This window comes from Canis lupus, chromosome 4 (genome assembly GCF_011100685.1).
Source record: "Canis lupus familiaris isolate Mischka breed German Shepherd chromosome 4, alternate assembly UU_Cfam_GSD_1.0, whole genome shotgun sequence".
Taxonomy (NCBI): Eukaryota; Metazoa; Chordata; class Mammalia; order Carnivora; family Canidae; genus Canis; species Canis lupus.
The window spans coordinates 81,799,405-81,812,622 of record NC_049225.1 but is presented as its reverse complement, the minus strand read 5'-3'; positions in this window follow the sequence as shown (position 1 = coordinate 81,812,622).

Sequence of the window (13,218 nt, the reverse complement as noted above, 5' to 3'; positions counted from 1 at the left end):
AGGCCACCTGCATGTCTTGGCTTCTGACTTATTTCATCATCTCCAAAGTTCATCACTCCAACCTCTGCTTCTAGCATCACATCTCTTTTTAATCTCTGAATGTACTTAACTGCCCCCCATTTATAAGAGTTCTATGATCATATTAGAATCTTCCAGATATCCAGGGTAATCTCCCCATCTCAAGATCCACAACTTAATTATATCTGGAAAGTCCCATGTGCCCTAATAAAATTACACATTAGCAGGTTCCACTGATTGGGACGAGGACATCTTTAGAGGCCTTTATTTACTTTATCATAACATGGAATATGCAACTTTTATCACCAGGTCTTTTTAAAAGACACATTCAATATGTAAAATGGAATCAAGTTGGACTGAAAAATTTACAACCTAACACTAAAATAACCTCTTACACTGTTGGTGGGAATGTGAACTGGTGCAGCCACTCTGGAAAACTGTATGGAGGTTCCTCAAACAGTTAAAAATATACCTGCCCTACGACCCAGCAATTGCACTGTTGGGGATTTACCCCAAAGATACAAATGCAATGAAACGCCGGGACACCTGCACCCCGATGTTTATAGCAGCAATGGCCACGATAGCCAAACTGTGGAAGGAGCCTCGGTGTCCAACGAAAGATGAATGGATAAAGAAGATGTGGTTTATGTATACAATGGAATATTACTCAGCTATTAGAAATGACAAATACCCACCATTTGCTTCAACGTGGATGGAACTGGAGGGTATTATGCTGAGTGAAGTAAGCCAGTCGGAGAAGGACAAACATTATATGTTCTCATTCATTTGGGGAATATAAATAATAGTGAAAGGGAATATAAGGGAAGGGAGAAGAAATGTGTGGGAAATATCAGAAAGGGAGACAGAATGTAAAGACTGCTAACTCTGGGAAACGAACTAGGGGTGGTAGAAGGGGAGGAGGGCGGGGGGTGAGAGTGAATGGGTGACGGGCACTGGGTGTTATTCTGTATGTTAGTAAATTGAACACCAATAAAAAATAAATTAAAAAAAATAAATAAATAAAATAAAAATAAAAAAAATAAAAAATAAATAAAAAATAAAAAAATAAAATAAAATAACCTCAAGGCCTTTACAGTTCTAGCATTCTAGATTATTCTTTTCCTTGACTCCTTGACCACTGTTAAAAACTATTTATAGCACAAGTCACAATAAGACAATCTACATTACAGCATATTAAGTCTTACTTTTTCTTGAAGATAGAATATTTTATACAGAAAATATATATCTCTTAATATATAATGCATGTATCTTTATTAAAATTGTTCACTATATTCAAGCAAATATTTTAAAATTTTACTTTGTTTCAGGTCACTCTAATCAGAAACATTTTAGCATCTTTTCAATCCCTGACAAAAACAATGACCATAAAAGAGCTGAAGATCTACCCTGAATCATGTATAAAATGTTTCAACAGAATGACATATAGAGATATAGAGATTCAGAAGATACTTAAATATTAGAATCAACAAAACATGTTTATCTATAGGAATTAGAAGTAGGGGGAAAGAAAAACTAAAAAAAAAAGATTCCTAGATAGTGCTATTAACCAGAATGAGAGGTTTAAAATGGGAAACAGTTTGACATAAAACTGTCTGTTTTGTGTTCCGATGTTGAACTATCTATGGAGCATCCAGGCTGATATATTCAAGAAGTAAACCATGAATCATTCCACTCAGCATCCTGGCTTATCTCTTCGTAGCCATCTATCTCCATTCAGAGGCTGCAAAAGCTAAAACAGGTTTCTAAAATATTCTGTTTTTACTCTATTGATACAAAATAGGTACCTCCAATTAGATGTACTTACAGAACATTTGGAACGCACAAGAGAGTTGGATAGAGAGACCACCTTTCTGTTGATTGGCTCTTCTCCCTGACAAGTATTATTGTGAGGACACTGAATCCTAAAGCAATCTAGTCTCTACCTTCCATGCATCAATAGGTGGAGGTGCAGGTAGAAACAACATTTTGATTTGTGGATCACAGCCACAGTTGTGCATTCTTTAACCCAACAATTCCTGTTATGCCCTCTAGGGTCCTAGCCCTGAGCTTACACCTCCAGTCCTTCCAAAGATTTTAAAAGCATCTGATTACTGAACTGAACCCCTTTTTGTTAAATATATATAGAAAGGATAATGTTTCCTGTTAACAGTCCCCAATTAATAAAATTTAGATGGAAGTTACCCTATGCATCTGGATTTTAGAGCACAGACTAGAATTGAAAGTACATATTTGGAAATCATCAGAATATAGATGTTGATGATGGACAGGAAGGACCTTCCGGGATGAGGTCATCCAGGAAGTGTTAAATGCATAGAAACATTGCAGAGCGTTGATGCCATAGCTTCCTATGCCCTTTGTATGGCATTGAAGACCGTCAGAGAAGCTGGAAGTGAAAAAGAAAGTATGACATCAAATCTTAGAGAAGATTTCAAATTGGTTTCAACATTTCCTTTATCATTATTTTACTAAGTTTCCTCTTTACTGTTTCTCTGTGTTTTCCAAACTCTTATTATCTCCTGACGTGGTAACCCTATTTCCAGCTTCATCTGCCTATGCTGGGCCAACGGTAAACCAGTTTGAATATGCATACTCTCTAACCATGAAATTATTCCTTTATTCACTGTTTTGAAATCATTTCTTGTAAAAATGTAAGCCAAGGCATTTTTAGATATTATATTTCTCTATTCTTGATTTTAGACAGCTGAGCAATTATGTGGAAATTTACAAAATCAAAATCATCCAGTTCTCTACAAAATCATATCATCCCATATCAAATGTTCACTCAGCAGTGCTTGATAAGCCTTGTGCTAAGGTTATAAATAGGTTGTTTCCTATTAACACACACACACACACATACAGATGCACAAGCACATGCATACATATACACCTTTACTTCTTTCCTCTGAAAATAGTGCGTTCATCCTTTCCAAGCTAATCTTTCTCTTATTTGTCATATCTCTTTACATTTCATCCTGAATCTATTCATTTATTCAAAATTTTTATTTAAAGACAATAATCCTGGGTTAGGATATAAGAATAAACTAGATAGAGAATCTCTGATACTCTCCTTCTTAGAGCTTGCAAAGAATATACAATAACCATCAAGTTAACCTTGTTAGAAAGATTTTCAGGATGATGTATGTATGTATATATATATATATATATATATATATATACACACACACACACACATATATAGATATATATGATATATATGTATATATATATTTCTTGTATGGGGTTGTCAAGAAAGACTTCTTTGATAAGGAAATATTTACAAAGAGAGCTGAAGGAAAGCCCTCTGTATTTCTGCTGCTGGGGTTTTATATTGATTTTTATGAGCTATTAATATATTTAAGACACACATCTATTCCTTTCTTTAAAAATATACTTCTATTTCTTATATATGATACCTATTTACCTCTTAACTTGGATTATGGTATATTGGATATATATTAGATTCCCAAATCTATAGCCTAATTATCAAACTTTTATGACTCCTGAACATCTGAAGAGGGTTCAAAATAATTTTCTAATCAATAATTTTAAAATATCAATTAATTTTTATTTATTTGGTATTTAGTATTTACATTGTATTTTTACTATTTCTTTTGTTTTTATGCTTAGAACTTGGATCCACTTGTAATTATTTCATCATGAAGTACAAAATACTGATCCATATGTATCATAGATGGATGATTAGATGGATAGATCTCCAGCTGTTTCTACAGTAACTTTTGAATAATCAATTCTTTCCATATTGATCTGAAATGTCTTCTTTATCTTAAACTAAGTTTCTTTATATATTTGAATCCATTCTAACTTGTTCCATTGAACTGTAGGATTATTATTACTAAATGGTAAGTTAAATAGTATTTAAATGTAACACTTTATTTTAGTAAAAGACCATCAATCCAATGAAAATATAAGGTAATATATAACTAACTTAGCTATATAAGCCTCAGAGGTAGATAGATGATTTTACTAAAAAAGCTTATATTGATCAATAAATATAAAATTAAACCTCTCCTCATGATAGAGTATTGTCTCTGTAATTTCTAGTTCTTTATCTGAGTAGAGTTCTCATGACCTTTACAGGTATAAAAAGGTCCAGTGAACACAGTGTGAATAATTTGCTGCATGTGTCTTCTTCTTTTTTTTCTTTTTGAAGTAACATTTATGCACAAAACTTTTGTTCCGTTTTGGTAAGGCACTTTAGCATATGCTGGTTAAATTCCGTCTTCTTATTACAGCCTAAATCTGTTTTCATTCAGGTTGTTTGCTTTATGCCTCCAAGCTAAAAAAAGATATTTAAAATCTTGGGAGAAATGATTCACACTCTCTTTGGCAGCTAAAGCTACAATCTTTGCCTTTTGCTCACTCCTTGGAATTTGATGAACTAAAAGATTAAGACAGCCATACCACATGTATAAACCAAATGCTTTTAGTTCTCATACTGACAACACAATTGCATATGGCTTCTCAGAGAAAAGTCACTCATCTCTGTTGTTAAAACTGTTTTCATAGACTAAAAGTGATGGGAACCTGTCTTAAGAATTCTTTTTTTTTTTCCTCTTAAAGTGATGCATAACAGGTTTTTCCTTTGAAGAAAATGATAAAGGTCAATTTCCCTGGTGAATGGAAACCCTAAAAAACACATAATTTCCTAAATCTGTTTTGTTTTTTTTTTTTTTTTGGATCTCCCTCCTAGGGCCCATAAAATGTGATAAAATTTGGTATTGTCAAGGAGTGTTAATTTTGATTCAAGAAGACACTGTGACATACACCTGTAGATTTAAGAAAAATCACCCCAAAAAGAAAGAAAAATATAGGTGGTTTGGTTTTCACTATATGCAAATTGCTTTTAAAATTTGCTGAACAGTTACTCTGTAGGAAAACAAAATATTTGTGATAAGCTCAAAGGAGAATGTAGTAATTAGAAATAAGGATGAGGCTAAGATTTAATAAATAGATCCTTTAGTTTACAACTTTCAGTGTATTATCTTATTGAATCATTAGCGGCAGTCATGTAAGTGTTAGAAAGTTTTAAGAATGAGAAGAGAAGAACATCCCAGAGAATTTACATCTGTTTCGAAAGGTTGCTTCATGGAGTGAAAGAAAAGTTAGGATATAAAGCAAAGGTCTGTACCATTCTGGACATTTTGTCAAATGGTATTGCAAAATAATAAAACCAGTCTCTGGAAGCAGGAAGTAGAAACCTTTTTAATATACTTCACAGGTTGATTGAGCTCGGGCAACGTCCTTAGCCACTTTGGGCTAATAGAACCTGCTTCATGTGCTTCAGTGTATATAAGAATGCATAAGATATCTTGGAGCATAAATATACAGCAAAGTTTAGCTATTTTCATTGTTATTATGACATTCTTATCCATAGAGTTAATATACTTTCAAAGAAGATCTATTCTTGCCCTAAAGATCTTACAATTAAGGATTTGAACAAATTGCCTAATAACCACAATACACGGTGTCATCTTATACAATGATAAAACGAAGATGTTTAAAAAAATAGAAGAAAGTATTCTACAGAAACTAAGAAAGAGAAAGATCACGTCTATGCTGATAATGAGTCATAAAACTCTTTAAGAAATAAATAGCCTTGAGATGAATGCTTCAAGATTGAAAAGTTCACCAGGTGACAATGAACAGGGGTGGTGGGGGACAACTTTAGTAGAAGACAAAACCACAGGATAGGAATAATTTTTTAAAAATTGTTGAGGAAAAGTGTCTTGAGTCAAATGTGTGAAATTTGCACCAGTGCTTGTGAAATAATTAGTAAGGATCCAGTTTGGAAATATTAATTGGGCCAGTATGAGAAGAGCCACTCTGCCAGTTTGTACTATAGCAGCCCAGCAGTATGATCATCAGCATTATGTGTTAGAAGAAGTACAATTTGGCATTTAGAATCACTTCCAGAGTTGATTGCTCTGAGATTTATATTTTATGTTTTTAATGCTTGTTTGTTGCCAAATATATGACAGTAACTAATACTAACATGCTAACACAGCACCTCTTAATTTAACGATATTGTCCTAGACATATGCCCCATATTATGGGTATATTAACACAAATTATTTTCTTTATGAGCTTACAGATGCTTTTGACAAGTATTTTGTAAAAGGCAATTTTTGCCAATTTATTCATATTTGTGGTAATATTATGTGGCCAATAGAAATCTGAGCTATGGAATGCTTTTTAAAAATCACAACTTAATTATATTCAATAATGTGGTGGTCTTTTATTCTAGCCCAACTTTCCCTCTATCTAGCTCCCTGACCTTGCATCTGTTATGCAGGCTCCAGAGGTCTTTGTTTCAATATATCTAAACAAATTCTGAACTAAGTGACATCCCTGGTCATTTGTGGCCAAATCCTTATATGATTGCAGCTACATTAAATACACTTTTGACAGGAATAAGAGAATTAGAAATTAGGATATATAAATCAGGGAAGTTGACAGAAGGGCAATAGACGAGTATAAATTAATCTCTTTAAAAATAGACATTTTAAGTTTATAAAAGGCTTACAGCATCAAATTTCCTATATAAAAGAGGTAACAGCAATAATATTCAATAACTTTCCTCTCAATTAAAAGCAGTCTACAATTCATAAGTGCTTCCACTATTTCTTAGGGAAAGTTTAATTTTCCATGTTTGCCAGTTTTATGCTTCTTTCTTATACTCTGATACTAAATTTTATTAAAACACTGCTCTACAAACTTGAACATATATATAAATCACTTGAGGAGCTGGTGAAAATGGAGATTCTGATTTAGTAAGTTGCACATGGTACGAAGATTTTGCATTCAAACAAGCTTTTGGGTGGTACCTATGCTGCTGTCTGAGAATAACATTCCCTGTAGGAAGGTGCTGAAAGACTTCTGAAGACTTCTTTGAATGGCTCCGTTGCTCTCTGAGTGGTGGCTGCTATTAATATTTTCTGAAACTCCTGATTAAAATTCATCTGGTCCAGTTGTTTGGGTCCCCAACCCTGGAATAATCCTTTCTCTTAGATCCAATGTCCAATCTTGTTGGAACACCTTGGCACATATTCAGAATAGGACCATTTCTATCTTCTAACTATGCTTCCAAAAGGGCCATATGCTATTATATTGGTCAAAGTCCTTCCAATTTTCTCCTGGATTATTATAATAGCTTCCTAAATGCATCCAACATACCTTTTCCCTCCAAAGTCTATTCTCAATATGGAATCCTGGTGGTACTTCTGAAATCTAAGTCAGATCATGTTACACTCTTGCTCGTAAGTATCACACCACCCATTTCATTCCAAATGAAGATAATTTACCTTACAATGTCCAACAAGGTCATACATAATCTTGTTTCCCATTACCTCTGTGAACTTATCCTTTGCTATGCCCTCCCTTGGTACAGCCACACTAACCTCTTTGGAATTCCTTGACTTGTTGGGCATGCTCCCCTCACTTTCTCAATCAGGTCAATTATGACAACACAGTTAAAAATTGTAACTCACCTTGCAGATCAGTTCTGATTCCCCTTACTGTATTTTTTTTTTTTACATTTCGCTCTGTTTCTAATATATATATATATATATATCTGATATACATATCAGTTACCAACTCCTCACATACTAATCTATTAAGTTTTTAATTGATTCAAAAAATGTTTTCAGCCCAGAGAATATAAACTACTTGCGAGCAAAGATTTTGCCTTTATTCTTTCCTCAGATGATTTAATCTAAGTAACTCAACAGTGCCTGACATATCAGGTACTCATCAAGGATATGTTGAATGAGGTGACAAACACATGACTTAGGAACCTAAGCAGGAGAAATTCCTTAATATCATTGAGTCAGATGTCAGAAACTAGTAGGCTGTGAAAAAAATAGGAAGTGAAGAAATTGAAACAGCTTAGAAGAAGCATACCTGGGAGAGAAGCAATGTGAAGGAATCAAAGTAAGATATTTATTTTCCTCGCTTTAAAAGGAAGTAAAACATGTAACCATAACTGTAAATTAAAGGAAATAATCATCAGATATAAAGATGGTAACTGATGAAGCCATGTTTCAGAGGATACTTGAGAAAACCAAAGGCTCAAGTAAAGGACTCACCCTCAAAAAGGAACAAAACTTGTATTCTTTCAGCAGTAAAATGAGTAGATATAAGTATGTATTTATAGATTCAGGATCAGGACTTGGAAAAAATCCACTCCAGTTTATTTCAGTGTTATTAGTTAATGGAGGTTGTATGATAGGGACAATGAGAGAAGGAAAACAGTAGGGTAACTGAGCATGTCAAAGGGTTGCTGCTTAGCATAGAGAAAAAAGCTTAAAAAATAGCATGTGTTAAAATAAATCAGGCCTGTAGAGTTACATAATGATCATTTTGTAAGGTGTGGGTACTCTGCATTGCTGGAATGATGCTGAGTGGGGTTTGCTTAGCAAGTATAGCAGTAAAACGGAAATGGTTCAGGAGATCAAATATTGAGTCTATACTAAGTGGGGGAGTTGCTAAAGCCAAAATTTATCAACTTTCTCCAGTTCTGGAGTCAAAAAAAAAAAAAAGGAAAAAAGGAAAGGATAAAGAATTTCACTCAGAGCCTGATATTTTACAGCTTAAACTAGCTTGAGTAGATTAGTCAAGAGGGACATTATTGTCCAGGTATGGCCACACATGTGGGTGGCTCAAGAGGTTGGGGGGGTGAATATTAAGGATATTCACCAGATTAAGAGTTAAGGAATTTAGGAAAACAACGTGAAGATGGTGTTGATTTTTCATTTATAAGTAAGTGGGTTCACCATGCATCTTGATCTTCTCAGGACAGGTCTGTTCTATGACAGTTTTTTTTTTTTTTCATGTTAAATATTAGTAAGCTTTATATGCACATGGGCCCCAGTTTGAATAAAGAACTATTAGGTAAACCTATATATAGGATGTATCAATAAGTGAGGTAGATGCCAAATTCTAACAATTTTTGAGGGTATCAGTGAATCAATAAACCACATTAGTGAAGGAAAATAGGCAGATAAATAGTGCAAGGGATAAGACTCATACACTTAAGACTAGCAAAATTTCTTTTTTATACCGATCTTCCTAAAAGTGCAGTGAAGATATCTCCTTCTATTTCATATGTATTCCTCATAAATCTTCCCCAATATTTTATCTAAAACAAAGCAAATCATTCCTAAACCATCTAGGACTTCAAATATGAAAAAGGAGATATTGTGACCACTATGATTCTATCCCTGTAAACATCCTCAATTTCTTCCAGTGCTTTTCATTCAAATAACTTTTTATATTCTTTTTTTTTAAATTATTTATTTCAGAAATTGAGAGAGAGAGAGAGAGAGAACAGGGGATGGGGCAGTGGAAGAGGGAGAGAGAAACCCATACGGAGCTCAATCTCAGGACCTTAAGATCAGACCTAAGCCAAAACCAAGACACTTAACTGACTGGGACACCCAGGTGCCCCTCACTTAAGTATTTTTAACTCTTTACTGCCTTGTTAATTTTTGAAAGGTAATAACCGAAAATAAATATGATGCTTTGTGTTGTCTGATGAATGAATACTAATATTGGTTGCAGTATCTTTTACTGAGTATTACTATTCCTACTTAGGAAGCTTACATATAAATTCATTGTTGGTGCTTTTTTGTTTGTCATTGGTTTTGGATTTGGTTGCCATAATATAGTTATTTTTTAAAGATGTTATTTATTTATACATGAGAAACATAGAGAGAGAGTCAGAGACATAGGCAGATGGAGAAGTAGGCTCCATGCAGGGAGCCCAACGTGGGACTCAATCCCAGGACCCTGGGATCACCACCCGAGCCAAAGGCAGATGCTCAACTGCTGAGCCACCCAGGTGTCCTGCCATAATACAGTTCTATTCCACAATTTTATTACTTTGGCTAACTCTCCTAGCATTGATTTTGTATCTTCCTAGAGTTTCAGACTCATATATTTGACTGCTTTTTTTTGACAGCTCAACTTGGATGTTGATAAAGTATATTAGCAGGGCCCAAGTAAAATTCCATTTAAAAAAATAAGTATAATTAACATCTAGTATTATATGAGTTTCAGGTGTATGATATAATGATTCAACAATTCTGTGGCATTACTCTATGCTCATCAAGGTAAGTGTGCTCTTAATCCACTTATCTATTTCACCCATCCTCTCACCCACCAGCCCTCTGGTAACCACCAGTTTGTTCTCTTTTTTTAAGATTCCAAGTTTATCTCTCTTTTTGTTTGTTTGTTCATTTGTTTTGCTTCTTAAATTCCATATATGAGTGAAATTATATGGCATTTGTCTTGCTCTGTCCAATTTATGTCACTTAACTTTATACCCTCTAGGTCCATTCATGTTATTGCAAATGGAAGATCTCATTCTTTTTTATGGTTGAGTAATATTCCAGTATGTGTGTGTGTGTGTGTGTGTGTGTGTACATGCACATACTGCATTTTCTTTATCCATCCATCTATTCATGGATACCCAAGTTGTTTCCGTATCTTGGCTCTTGTAAATAATGCTGCTATAAATATAGGGGTGCATATATCATTGAATTAACATTCTCATTTTCTTTGGGTAAATACCCAGTAGTAGAATAGAATCACTGGACCATATTGTAATTCTATTTTTAATTTTTGAGGAACCTCCATACTGTTCTTCACAGTTGCTGCGCCGATTTTACATTCCCACCACCAGTGTATGAAGGTTCCTTTTTTTTCACGTTTTCACCAATACTAGTTATTCCTTGTCTTTTTGATCCTAGTCATTCTGACAGATGTAAAGTGATATCTCATTGTGCTTTTGATTAGTATCTCCCTGATGATTAGTAACATTGAGATTCTTTGTAACGTTGAGATTCTTTTCAGTATCTGTTTGCCATCTGTATGTCTTCTTTTTTTTATTTTTATTATTATTATTTTTTTTATCTGTATGTCTTCTTTGGAAAAATGTCTATTCAGGTCTTCTGCCCATTTTTAATTGGATTTTTTTTTCTTTTTTTGGTGTTGAGTTGTATAAATTCCTTATATATTTCGGATCTTAACTTCTTAACAGATATATCATATGCAAGTATCTTCTTCCATTCGGAAAGTTGACTTTCTACTTTGTTAATGGTTTCCTTCACTGTGCAAAAGCTTTTAATTTTGATGTGGTCCTACTCAATAGTTTATTTTTGGTTTGGCTTCCCTTCCATGAGGAATCATATCTAGAGAAATGTTCGTATGGCCAAAATCAAGGAAATCACTGCCTATGTTTTTCTTTAGGAGTTTTATGGTTTCAGGTCTCACATTTATGTTTTAATCCATTTTGAGTTTACTTTTTGTGTGTTATAAGAAAGTGGTTCAGTATCATTCTTTTGCATGTAGCTGTCCAGTTTTCCTAGCACCATGTATTGAAGAGACTTTTCTCCCCATTGTATATTCTTGTCTCTTTTGTTATAAAATTATTAACCATATAAGAGTGGGTTATTTCTTCTGTTCCATTGACCTATATGACTAGTTTTGTGCCAGTATCATACTGTGGTGATTACTACAGCTTTGTAGTATATCTTAGAATCTGGGATTGTGAAACCTCCAGCTTTGTTCTTCTTTATCAAAACTTCATGGGCTATTCTGGATCTTCGGTGGTTTCATACAAATTGTAGCGTATTTGTTCTAGTTTTGTGAAAAATGCTATTGCTAATTTGATAGGTATGACATTAAATCTGTAGATTGCTTTGGGTAGGATGAACATTTTAGCAATAATGTTTTTGTCCAAACTAAACAGAATTCTTGATCTTATTTTAAAAATAAAACTAAAACCCAATTACTTCTCCCTTTTTTTATTGTTACACTCCTTTTCCAGGATAGTATCATTTCTTGTTTCTATTACAACAAATAATACTAACTGTTCTTTGTTCTTCCAATTTCAATGGTTGCCTGTTCTCTAACATACACAATGTAAAACAATTTTTAGAAAATATATCTCATTTGTCAGTGGTTTCTTCTGTACTTATGAAAAACAACAAACTCTTTGTCATGTCTTTTTAGTCCCTACATAAAATTGCCTACCTCTCCAATGTTATCGCACCCCACTCCTTCCTTCACTCCACCCCTTTTGGCTATGCTGGCTTTCAGTAGTTCCAAAATCATGCCTTGTTCATGCATATTTTAGAGCCTTCCCACTTTGTTCTGCCTAAAATGCACTTTTCTGGATATCCACATAGTTGGTTTCAATAGGAATGTCACCATTTCAGATAGTTACATTCTGACCACCAAATCCAAAGTGGCACTTCCAAGTCACTATACGTCATAACAGTGTTTTATTTTTTGCCTTACACGTGTTACGATAGAAAATATTTTCTTGTGTGTGTGTCTGTGTATTAGACTATGTTTAGCCTTTTGTCCAGAATAAAAGCCCCATAAAATAGAATATTATCTTTATTTTCAAGCTGTATTCCCAGTATCTAGAATATGCCCCGGGTGAAGTAGCTGGTTTAGTAAATATTTATGAGAATATCCATTATTTTTACACGGAGAGAATGACTGAAACATTCAAAGTTTAAAATGATTGCAGAACTCTGGTATAAGATTACAATTTTTTATCATGTTTCTTTAAAAGAAAGTAAAAAACAAGTTGGATTTTCCCCTGATATTTAGTGGAAGAGGAATGAAGTAACCTAGCATAAATAACAGAAATCTGCTTCTTAGTATTCAAGATGGATTTATAACTCATTTGAATCTTTGTAGGTTTATGAGAAAAGCACAAAAATGAGAATTATGAAGAGGTTTTCCCATTAAAATCAACAGGGATTAGAGACAGCAATATTCTAAAGAGCTTAGGTAAGACATGGTTTTGGGATTTCTCCACTTGGAAGACCTCTGAGCATTCCTTAGTATATTGTATCAGGAATCAAAAATTAAGTAGATATGTTTCACAAAGATTGACCATATGCCTTTCATCATGGACCAAATGTTCAGTAATTATATTAATGGAACTTAACATATTTTAGTAATTAAATTTAGTATACATATTTCTATTTTCTTATTTATATGCTTCTTAAAAGTTTATCTTTGAAAAACCTATTTTTCTTTTTCTTCTTTTTTTTTTTTGCTTCTTTCTTCTATTGTATATCAGATATGTGGCATTAACTTAATCATATTTAGTTCATAGCACAGTTATCACCCACCTGTAGA